The 12,028-nt window shown below is 43.7% G+C and overlaps 2 protein-coding genes across 2 annotated transcripts in view; one reads left to right on the top strand and one right to left on the bottom strand.

Annotated features, from left to right (window-relative positions):
• The first annotated feature begins 414 nt into the window (after positions 1-414).
• The window catches only part of arsk (arylsulfatase family, member K), a 22,948-nt gene continuing 11,334 nt past the window's right edge, over positions 415-12,028 (top strand). Inside the window, exon 1 of the mRNA XM_037481782.2 lies at positions 415-574. The gene's annotated coding sequence lies outside the window, so the exon portion shown is untranslated. The remainder of the gene's footprint in view (positions 575-12,028) is intronic.
• arrdc3a (arrestin domain containing 3a) overlaps positions 11,288-12,028 on the bottom strand; it is a 7,505-nt gene continuing 6,764 nt past the window's right edge. The window contains exon 8 of the mRNA XM_037481783.2: positions 11,288-12,028. This exon is cut by the window's right edge and continues 2,149 nt beyond it. The gene's annotated coding sequence lies outside the window, so the exon portion shown is untranslated.

Below are 12,028 nucleotides of genomic sequence, written 5' to 3'. Positions count from 1 at the left end.
TTTATAAGAGAGCTGGTGGAGGCATTGCCAGGAGAACCAGATCTAACAGGTCAGTGAAGCATATTCACAGAAATGTGCAGGTTTATTGATTCAAGTAGACAGCGGGGTGTAGCAGTGCCGTCCTAGAGGGCAAATTCAAATGGAATGGATAAAAGAAAAGGAAAACCCGCTAAGACGGGCTTTGGTTGTCTCCTAGCCTGAAGCCTTTTCATCTCTGCCACATTACAGCAGACACTGCAAACTGTGGCCGCCAGGCGAAATGTGAGTCTGCAGAATGAAAGGCAGTGCTGTCCGTTGTGGCCTTGCCAGCATGGCTGGCCGTGGGTCACCAATGCTGGGCTGAGTGTACCCAAGGGGGGGGGGGTGGGGGTAGAGATATATCATGTCTGCAAGTGACGCGCTGTCTTGTTCTCACTATGTCATTTGGTTGGCAGTGAAACGCGACTGCCCCCCTCTGTGGGACGGGCTTTCTTGTGCTTATCTGATCTCCTTGGTGCTGTCTGTCTATTTGTGTATTTTTTATGGGTGTGAACCAATAATGTATCAGCATGGATGCATTAATGCACGTCAATAGGTAAGTAACCATTTGTCACACTATGTCCCTCTCAGCGTATGCCCGTGCGTGAGTGTTGGTGCGCCACAAATGCTTTTGTGCGCCTGAATGTTGATACTGGAGCTAAAGCCTGCCGGCTGCCACATGTTTACAACCCGGCAGCTTGAAATAGCCTTCACATTTGAACTGATAAGTCATTTTGCTGGAAGCACAGACCTCAGTTGGAACCACTAACCGTCAGAGTCAGATTTGAAACTTATTGATAGCAACCTTTCTATCCCGTTTGCATTAAAAAAAGCCGCTGTGTGTTCTGCCACACACTGCTACACACTATCGTGCGTATGCAGCGATGCAGATTACGAGCCAAGCCTCGATAAAGTACTTCAGAGTCGCCAGCTATCTGTGGCGAGGAGTAGCGTTGGTTGCAAACTCACGCTAGCTGATCCCACCCTCTCTCTACATCTCTATCTCTCTCGGTCGAGCAGGCAGAGACCAGTTTTCGCTTATCACCTAGCAGGCGGACTGCTGTGACAACCCAATGCATGTGAGGGACAAGATGCCCTCCTGTCCCACTCTCACGGCTATTCAATGTCACCACCACGTCACTGCCGTGACTGCCAGCATCGTTGTCAGTATCTTCTTTGTAGTAATCAACGTGATGCAAATGAATTCGTTTTAATTCACATGAAGCCATTCTTTTAATGTAGCACATTGTTGCCTCAGCCCGTGTAGTCACAGTTATCAACGTCCTAATCTCAAAGCTCGTCGCCTTGTTTGCTTCGATTGAAAGTAATTCAGGGTGACTCGCCACGCGCCACTAAAATGATTTGATGTTGTCAGCATGCAAAGAAAGAGCACTTTCTGACCTTGGTGTTGTGGATAAATACAACAATCAAAGCACAATACCTGGAAACGCTGAATATCTTGTTTGCCAGTATAACTATAGCACTTTTATTTGCATCAAGGCGTTTGGCTAACAGCTAGCGGGCTGCTGGAATAGGACAACAAGAGCGCAAAGAGCAAGGAAGCAAGGAAAAGGTGGCTGGACTGGAGCGACACGCAGGGAAACCAATGGGGGACATCAGTGGCGAGACGTGTGACCTTTCCAAACCAAAGGAAGTGACACATCTGAGGGAGCTGTACTTCACGTCATCTTGGTCCCTCTCAGTGTGTTCACCAAAACACAGCTGGTTTGATCCGGTGGGTCTTCTCCATCAACACAAGCAGCAACCCGGATAGAGGCAGAGTTAACCGGTCCAATCGTGCCCTGGCTGCATGCAAGAACAGTGTCAGTTATTGTTGTGCGTCCGTGATGAAATGTCAACTACAAGGCAGACAGAGCAGGACCGGGAGGGTTGCTGGTGGGGAAGACTGACCCACCCGACAATGGAGTTACTGTGACGAGGTTAGAAAGGGACGTCAGACATGAATTTCCACAATCCTCATGACTTTCCCTCAGCCAAATGCGCCCATTCCAAGGTCTGCATCAAAGGCATGCGAGCAGACCGTTACTATTAGGTTAAAGGGCAGATGAACCTAATTTAATCTTAAATGAGTACTCCAGTACATCCCTTGCTTCAAGCTCCTTGGTGTTGCACCATCGATGGTACCAGGAAGCGTTTATTCAAAGTTAATGTGATCTTTTTATATGCTGCATGCTTTGCGGGTCACATTATTTAGAGTCGCCCACCTGTTGGTACACATTGACAGGGGCTGAGAGCACCAGCACGCCACACGCACACACACACACACACACGCACACACACACACACATAGAGTGTGGTCTTAGCAGCATTGCACCTAGCTGTGTGGAATTTTGGGTATTTTAGCCGACCACAATTCGCACTTCATTCACGGCATAACAACATACAATGACAATTTACTATGTTCCCTTTTCCATCACAATTTATTGTGGTTGTCAAGGATTTAAGTTGCTCTTCAAGAACCGTTCAGCTTCCAACCTGAATTACAAAAGCAACAAAATGAAAAGGATACACAGGGGACAAAATGCAACAAGGTTAAACATGTTCAGAGGAATCTCTGTTGCAGTATCTTTCTGTAACGGGTTGTTTAAGAAGTTGCCTAACAGAATATTAAATGCTAAGATATTCATTAACAGGCCTGATCACACACAGTTAAACTGGGAACACGAGTTGTTCGCAAGGAGCGGTCAAAGCAGTCGGTGAAGTCAGAAGACGAATGCACTAATATGTGTCACACATTCCTCTCTGTCTGCTCAGCTCAGTCAGCCTTTGGAGGGAAAACAGTCCGGCTGCCAACATCTGACTAAAATGAGAAAGGCCTTTTGGTTTCTCTTTTTACATCGTGCATCCACTTGAAATGATTAGAGTGAGTCACAGATCCGGAGCGGGCCGGAGCAGCCAGCCCTTGTCCTGAAGGGACTCTCGTGTTTAGAGAAGGAGGATCATGCACATGGCTGTGTGTGTGTGTGTGTGTGTGTGTGTGTGTGTGTGTGTGTGTGTGTGTGTGTGTGTGTGTGTGTGTGTGCTTTTGTGAGTGATAGATTGACCACCGCTGTGGCCGTCCATGCTATACAAGGACAGGACCCGAATGTTGCAGTTCCAGCAAGCTTCTTGAGCAACGCTGTCACCTCTCATGTCCCTCTGGCTCTACTTCTCAGCGATCTTTATCAAAACGTAGTGAGAAAATCGACAAATGAGTTTGGACGGTCTCTTTTTAGCAAGTGAGGATGCCTGCATTTCTTCATGATGATACTCAGCCAGTAGTTTGTCACTTTAAACCTCAAAGTTGAGAACTTCTGACGATCCTCCATATTTTATTCACAGTTTGCAAAAAGTAAAGTGAGCTCTTGAAATTTTGTCTTTTGAGATTATTTTATGGCCTGATATGTTGTGGAACATTTCTATACTAATCAGGAGAAGAGAGTTTTGTACCCCAATGAATAAGAATAAAATCTCTTTTGTCTTCCACAACAGATACTATTGTTGGCAGTCCGATGGGTTCATTTAGAAGCTCCAAAGTGTATTTCAACCAACAATACCCATGTTTTATATTTACATTGTGCATTGAGTACATCTATCAAAGCTTCACAGTTGGTTTTGGGCTCCAGAAACTTGATAAATTGTTAGCAGGTACTTGAAATGATATTTTCATTACTATGCAAGTAGAGCAATGATTATCATTATTTTGTGTCAATAGAGTGTCTCGACCACCTCGCTAAAATCTGTTAATAAACCATTAAAGGAGCAGAGGGTTTTTGTGAAAAAACAACTATTGGAAAATATAGTGTAATCATTTGGAGGTAGTTTATGTCTTGTGTAACACTCCTCTGTTGTCTCTTTGTTTTCATCAAATTGCAATTTGAGTCTTGCCGGGGGTCATAATACGTGTGCGTGTGTGGCCCTGACACTCGACCCTGTGTGTCTGGGTAACTGCCTTTGCGTCCTTACAGCTGTTTAGCCACATGGCTGTTTGTGTCTATTCTGCTGGATTCAGCCTCACAGACATCAGCCGGGGCGGAGGACCGTGTTGTTTACGCCGTCGCTCTGGCCCAACGAGCGATAGTCTCAGGGATCTGCCCACCGGTCCAGTCCGGACCAGATGAGTCGGGTGAAAGCTTTGGGAACATGAGCTGAAGTCCGGGCATATGTGGCACACATTTAGGAGCGGGAAATTCGATGTCTGTCAGCAATGAGCCACGCCACACCTTACATGATGATGAAATGTTTGATTTGTTGAGTTTTTTTAAATTTTATATTGTGCTCCATTTACAGCTGACATCTGTAAAACAGTATTACTTTGCAAAACATAGCGGGTCTTCTCAGAGGTCATTACACCCCCCACCAATCTCCAGCGTGAGATGCTAATAAATAACTATTAGATTGTAAGACAGAACAAAAAAAAAAAGAAGGAGGGTCTGGATTTCAAATATTTCATCTATCAAGCATGACAAAAGTGTACAACTCAATACTATAAAATCATAAAGCAAAAATCAACACTGATCTCAGCTCACTACAATTACATTGTTGTTTTGCCGCTGCTGCCGGGTCACTTTTAATGTCAGCTCATATATAGACTAATCAACAAGTGTCTAAGGCCTATTTTGAGCAAGGCCACAGAGATTTTATGAGTTCTCCTTGCAGTAAAGTGGGTTTGTGTCTTAGCCGTGCAGCAGCCGATCCAAAGGCTACACACAAGCATAGACCCAAAATAGCAAGGGATCACAGTGCCTTGCTCACATTAACAAATTAAACATATGGTCATTGACAGTGTGTTTTGAGTGAGCTTTATGATGCAAACTATAATAAAATAATATCAGAAGAATAAAGAAAAGAAGCAGATTCAGTTTTGGCTCTGTAGTTGATAAAGTGGATGCTCTCCCACTATTAATCCACTGACAAAACTCCGCTCAGACTTGGAATATGGCACTTCTCCCTGTGAAGGTGTATTGTACAACTCGTCCCATATTGCTGTGTGTGAAAGGCCACCATGCTATTTCAGGAGTCAGTGGGCATTCACTTGGAGGTCTTTAAACAGAGGGATCTGGGTGAGAGGAGAAAAAACATGTGATATTTGAAAAGTACTGTGTGCATAACCCCAGTGACAAAGAAAACGTTTGGGCTGCAAAGAGCAAAGCTTTGACCCAATAAATAGATTGAATGTGACACGACTGGAAAGCATGGTCTTTGTCGGATTATCTGAATCACAGCGACATTTCCTACAGAAAGATAAATGCATGGGGGCACAGCAGGAAAAGGGGCACTGAGGCAGCAAGTTATGAGTATGAGACAGAAAAATATAAAATTGAAATACATTTGTGGTAAATACACTGCTGCGTTGGCATGCAGATTGTAGAGGACAAAGTATTGAGGTTTGTGCCCGTCAGAGGTGCTAAAGTGTTGGAATAGAGATGAGCAGACAGGGGTGAAAGGATTTAGAGAGACTGGGGTGAAGGATGGGGAAGTGTTGAGAGATCGGACATGTGGAGACAAGAAGGGGTGAAATTAAAGCGAGAAGGGACTGGAAGGCGTGTACACATGCTGCCAACCAGACAGCCCGCCCTCTGAAGGCCCCCCCTGCACCTGTTGTTTTTCAGGAGAGAGTTGCACAAAAGGGGAGGGAGGGTCTGAGCAGGAAGGAGGGGTGTTTTCGCTCCCTGTGACTCAGGAGAATCTGAGCGGGCATTAAAGCTAAGCAGGGACATTGCGAGGGAGCTGAAGGGGGAGGTGAGAGCTCTTCTGTGAGTCAGCCGTTGCTAAAAAAAGGAAACTGGGTGACTTCCACCGGGGACCAGCAGGGTAAAATAAGACAAGTGGTGAAACGGCACTCCTTAGCCCGGCCCCCTTTGAAACAGAAATAAAGTGACCGAGGACTTTATGGAAGGAGTTGCATAAAAGGCAAGGGCTTGTATAATTATGCTTGACCTGGTGGCTTAAAAGTAGATATCACATTCTTCATAGGCCATAAGTAAAGCATTTAACAAAATAACTTGATGGCTCAACTTCATTCATCATTTCTTCTACCTGAACGTTCTTGCATGAAGCTTGATACTATGTAAAGACAGCATATTATCTCGATATAAGTAACAACTGCTTTGCGGTTGCTATTGTGGCCTTTCAGAATTTGTTTCAGGGCTACAACTGAATTGCACCCACCCGCTTTTCTGGAGCTGAATCCTCTGTGACATAACAGAGAGTTAGAGAGAGAGAGAGGGAGAGAGAGAGTGTGTCACTGGTGAAAAAATCCCAGCTTCCTCCCCCGGAGCTCCCCATATAGAGCACAGCACCCACCATTTAGTACATAGCTTGACTTTATGTTATGTGGTTTTTCTCCTTGGGTCCAAATCAACCTTTTGCCCATGACAATGATAGAAATGTTGCCATCCAGCATGCGTTCGGGGGGGGGGGGGGTGGTAATAACACAATGTCAATGCACAAAATGTGTATGATAACTCTGGAAAGATTGTACCTTTGCTTGCTGGTATGACAGTAAAAGCAATGGTCCCCAACCTACGCAACAGTAAAGTTGAAGGCTTTCTAAACCCTGTGCAGCTTGAATAACAGAATTTTAATTGTGCTGAGGTTGTTATTTCATGCCACTGTGAGCTTATAACACCGGCCAGATTTAGTGGGTTAAGCTTAAGAAGGGCCAGTTTTGTCGACAAAGTATTTCTCTTTGGACAATTAAAATGAAGTATAACCCTAAGTCCTTTGAACCTGACCGCTTTCTTTTACTGTGTCTATTTCTGCCATTCCAAAAGAGATATGCAAACGGTGCAGGACTCTTCCCAACCGTGCTTGGGGGCAAGGTCTTGAACTTGTGGTTCTGCTTAAGAGCTGCAAACATGCCAAAGCAGTGCAGCGCGTGTGTGTGAAGGATGGTTGCTGATGGAATGCTGACCATGCTGGGGCTGCTGGTATGGCAGGAATGGGAGTCCTGGCTTGGGAACATAGCGCAGTGTCACTCTGGCTCTCAGGTTCCCTGTCAATGCTAAATCTAAATGTGGAGGGCCCACGCAGCACGACTAAGGATATTTAAAATGATTTTAATTAGCTCTGTCAACATAAATCCTGCTCCACTTATGTGTGTCATTGTGCAACTGCCACAAACTCTTCTCCTTTGTCCAAAGAACATCAATAGTATTTTTGGTCTGAAAGAAACAAAACATTAGTTGCCGACAGACTCTGGAGAGTTGAGGCTGAGATTATAAAAGGATTCTGACAACTTAAGCTTTGTTTCATACCTGCACTTGGCTGTGTGGGGCAGGCCTCCACCAATGGGGCCCACGCCACAAAGCGTTTATGCTGAGTGCGATGTTCTTGTAGTAATTCTCCAAACCTTTTTTTGTAGCTTAGCTACAGAAATTCACTTGCGGAATCTTTGCGGTGAATTTCGCAACCGGTGATTGTTTCATTTCCACCTCACACTGCACTGCTGCTAGTTTAAACCTAGCTTAGAGTCAAGCAGTCTGAAGACTGACAACTGACAGATACTGTTTGTGTATTTATGTGCAGCAGTTACATGCAGCATGTTATCAGTATTCATTTGAAATGTTTTTGCATTGAATTTGCATTTTGACACTTGTAGAAAGCGATGATCCAACCTTGTCGCAATGTCCTCTGAAGTTAAATTCAATTCAATTACAGCCGGTCTTGCTTTGTGTCATGTTGAGGTGAGACTATTGAGAGACTATTTTTCAGGAGACTATTGTGGTGCATTCAGTGAAGCTAAAGTATTTTTTTCCCGGCAAGGTCAGAAAAGGGTTCAGCATTCAGTGACGAAAAAGCAGCAGCCTCCGTTGTCCGCCTCCTCACGCAGAAGTGTTTCAAACTGGAATGAGCCGGCTGCTGAAAAAGATCATTGCTGTTCCCTTTCTGCCTCTCTGCTCAGTCTATCAGTGGCTCTATCTCTCTGGTTCTTTGTTCCTATAGAGAAAAACAGAGCGAGTCTGTCCCCAGGACAGATGGCACACTGTCTGCAGTGATGTTGCTGTGTGTGTGTGTGTGTGTGTGTGTGTGTGTGTGTGTGTGTGTGTGTGTGTGTGTGTGTGTGTGTGTGTGTGTGTGTGTGTGTGTGTGTGTGTGTGTGTGTGTGTGTGTGTGCGTGCGTGTGTGCGTGCATGTGACAGAGAGAGAGTTTTTATAAGAAATGCCTGATAAAAAGCTCCAGTGATGGATGTTCTTTGATGTACTTACCTACAGGAGGTAACAACTGCAAGTCTGCATGAATGCATATCTTTTAAAGGTTATAATGAATTATTCTTTATTCTGTGAAGTCCCTGTCCCCTAATTTGTCTATTTGTTTCTTCTGATCTTTACTGTGCAGATTTCTGAGACCGGGATGCATCCACACGAATAGCAAACTGTTCTGCATAGAAATCAAGATGTGATTTAAAAGATTGGGAGGATTCATCGGCCAGAAATGGCATTAAATGAGCTGCTGAGCGGCAGCTAGAGGCGCCAACAGTACGAAATGACTGCAAACGTGCTAACAGAGCTAACAGCGATTAACCTGACGGGGTCAAGAAGGCGGGCGCAATGCTTCTGCAACAGCGCTGTCAGTCCGGACGGTGGTATCATCTGGAACCGCTGCATGAGCACAGTGCAGAGCGCCGAGTCAGTGAGTCACTAAACAGGCACTAAAAGCGCACGCAGGCGGTCCGGCTGTTCCAAAAATGCAAGGTGAAGCTGTCAGTAGAACACCCACAGGGGACAAGCGTGAATATATCTTTATAGCCAATAATTGTTTCTATGAATGTTGGTTCATGAGAAAACACAGAAAAGGCATAAATTGATCAAATTAAGAAGCCTTCCTTGTTGCAATAAGATTGAACGTAAATTCAGACAGGAAGGCTACACTCTTGCATGCCTCAGCCCGTCGTTTATTTCTCATACATCTAGCAATCACTCATCACCAATGCCAACTCATCATTTGCTTTTGGTCAGTGTTAGTGCTGTCAATCAGGATATCAGAGGATCAGCTGTCTCTTTTGAATATGAATGTCTTTATACCATCTACCTTATGCATCACTCCTCCCCATCTCTGCCCGAGCTTCGTCAGCTTCATCAACTCATCATTCTATCAGCGTCATCGGCCAACACCAGACTCCACAGGGGATTTATCGTCACGGTTTATCTCTCTGTCGAGTCTGTAGAGTGCCAAAGACTGTAGGAAGTCTTTATCATCACATATCATCTGTTAATAATAAGAAAACAATATTTTAGCTTAATTTGTTTTTTTTAGAAACAAATCATGTTTGAAAGTGAAACATTAAAGTAGTCAAATTTACAGAGTAGCATGTGTGTTAATTATAAAAAAACAGCAGCTCAGATCAGTCAATTATTCAAGTTATCAGCTGCAAAGGTCAGGCTCTATAACCTGGACGTAGGTACAAAGTCACTAAATCACTATCGTATGTTCTCAAGAAATATTTTTTCAGACTTACATTGATTTTTTTTAGTTTAATCTGGTTTAATAAAACAGTAGTTACGGTACATTCATGAAGTCGTATCCATGTGGATCCGCTCCTGCGTAACATTTTCAGACGTGTGGTACTATTGGTTGTTCCATTGTTTTGAGGAATGTGTGGGCTTGCATCGATGCTGCGCTCCCTGCTTCAGGGCAGACGTGTGTGTGAGTATTTCTATTATGTCACAGTGATGATACAGCACTGGCAAGCAGGCGCACATGGGCCTCAGTGCAACCCCCCCCCCTCCCCCCCTCCCCCGATCTATGAAGAACTTGCCTGGTCACAGTGAGCTGCTGAGAACCTCTGATCAGAGAAGGCTTCTCGGTGGTTGGATTAGCTGGTGAGAGGAAACAGCTGAGGCCTGTGCAGTGTCAGCACTTGTGCAATCAACACATGCGCACATATATGAATGCTGCACCATTCTACGCTCTCCCGCAATAATCCCCAACTTCTTTTTCTGCGGCGGTCAGACACCCACAAAGGCCTGGGCCCACAATAGCCAAAGGGGGGCTGGAACAGGACGGGACAAAGGCACACTGAAGTGCTTGGTCAAAGCTGACAGGGCAGCTGAGTCATCAGTGATGCTCGCTCAAATTGAGAATTTGCAAAGATACCCACATTGATGAGCTGTCACTTTGTTATTTTAGAGTTTTGAGTGAATGTTAAGAGGTTTTATTCTTTTCTTTATGACATAGTTACTTCAGGATCATGTGCAAAAGAGGACATTTATATATGTTTTAAACCTGCCTGGTTCCCTGTTGCAATAGCAATGGCATTCTTTCTTTTTTCTTTCATGGAATTTAGTTCCAACTTTATCTGCGAGACATCCGACTCATTCACATCTGCCGTGATTGAGATAACTGAGCTCATTTTTTTCATACATGTCTCATCCAACTAAATTGATTCATTTAAAATGGCAAAGACTTACTACAGAAGTCAATACACTGTGAGTAAAATTGATCAACTGCTATAGATAGTATGTTTGTGAAGGCACAATAGACTACGGGATTGGTTAAATGTTTCAAAATTTGAAGTGCTTCTTTTACATTAAAGAAAAAAAAATAGGCAGCGCAAAACACTACTTAACAAAGGCAAAACATATTTTTGCCAATATGGCTTAATAAAATTCTTAATATTATAATGCTTGAATAACACATTGAAGATTAGAAACAATTTTATAAAATAGTCTCATGATGATGCCTCCTCCATCGCTCCATCATTACTCTGCAGCAGAGCAGCATGTCCTGTACATGCATCTTTCAGCAGTGATCAATAAATCATGTGTTTTATTTTATTTGGACTGGGGACTGAGGCTTTCTCGGTCCGCCGCCGTCACCCGCTATCAGGTTTCATTTAGAGGCGTGCTGTGATCCATGATAAAGACCAGTGTGGACATGTACAGTCAATTTGGTCCTCTGTGCCACGTTTGTCTCAGATTTGGGGTTGGTAACAAATGATGAAAAGCCGACCCATCCCCCTGTAAAGAAGATTAAATATGTAAAGTGTCTTTTTTTAATGAAGTGGCAATGATTTGCTGCTATTTATAAAGTAAGACTCATTCAGCGTATTGTGCTTTACTATCATCCGAGGCCAAGTGCAGCTGCAATGTGGTACTCATTGTAACAGGATAATCTGGGTCCAGCAGAGGGGAAACTGTTTGCTTCTAATCCAAAGGTGTCCTGACCCAGATTAAATAGATTCCAATGATTTGTCAATACATTCAAGTGTGTCCTGTATCTCCATAACTGTTCTATTTTCTTTGCAAAGACTCACATGACAGTTCATTGTAATTTTCAACATAACGTTTATTCAAATCAAAAAGAAGAACTAGACATAAGGTTAAACCATTCAGAACATAGTATATTCATAGAATATCTATACATTGTGACAATTGAGAGACAAAAAATGCTAAAAACAAACATACAAATGGGAAATAAAGAAAATTCAGTGAGCAATATTGCACTTTGTTTCTAAAATGTTTCAGATACCATTTCCCAGGTTCTTTATGTCTGAACATTTCAGTTCCTGCCTTTATTAAGTCAGGGGTTTAGCTTAGTTTTGACACTGGACTACTCTGCGGCCCAAATGGACTATTGAATTGACCAACCTGAAACACATATGTAAGCTTATTCATTATTGTGTAGCCTGATTCAATATCCCTAAGATAAAGTCTAAAGAACTGCAAACCACTACATCAGGACAGTAGAAGGAGCCGCTAGTCGGCTCTCCCACGTCACGTAGGGGGAAGGGTGCTGATCAACAGCTGCCCCCCCACCCCGGGCCTGGGGGGGGATGAGACTGGTCAGGGAGGTTGCTTGTTAAACTAGGAAGCAAACTATATGAATGTTCAGAAAAACATGAAAAAAAAGAAGAAATAGTAACCCCTCATCAGCTTCAGAAAAATAGCACAATTGAGACAGCTGTGCAGGACATCATTTTCTAAAAAACTTGCTTCTAAAAAGGACTTTTTTTCCCTTTTTGTCCTTTTGAATAAACACGGAAAGGTCGAAAACAAACAGGTGAAC

Source organism: Pungitius pungitius, chromosome 5 (assembly GCF_949316345.1).
Source record: "Pungitius pungitius chromosome 5, fPunPun2.1, whole genome shotgun sequence".
NCBI lineage: Eukaryota > Metazoa > Chordata > Actinopteri > Perciformes > Gasterosteidae > Pungitius > Pungitius pungitius.
Note: the sequence above shows the minus strand (reverse complement) of the source record. Positions and strands in the feature narration are given on the sequence as shown.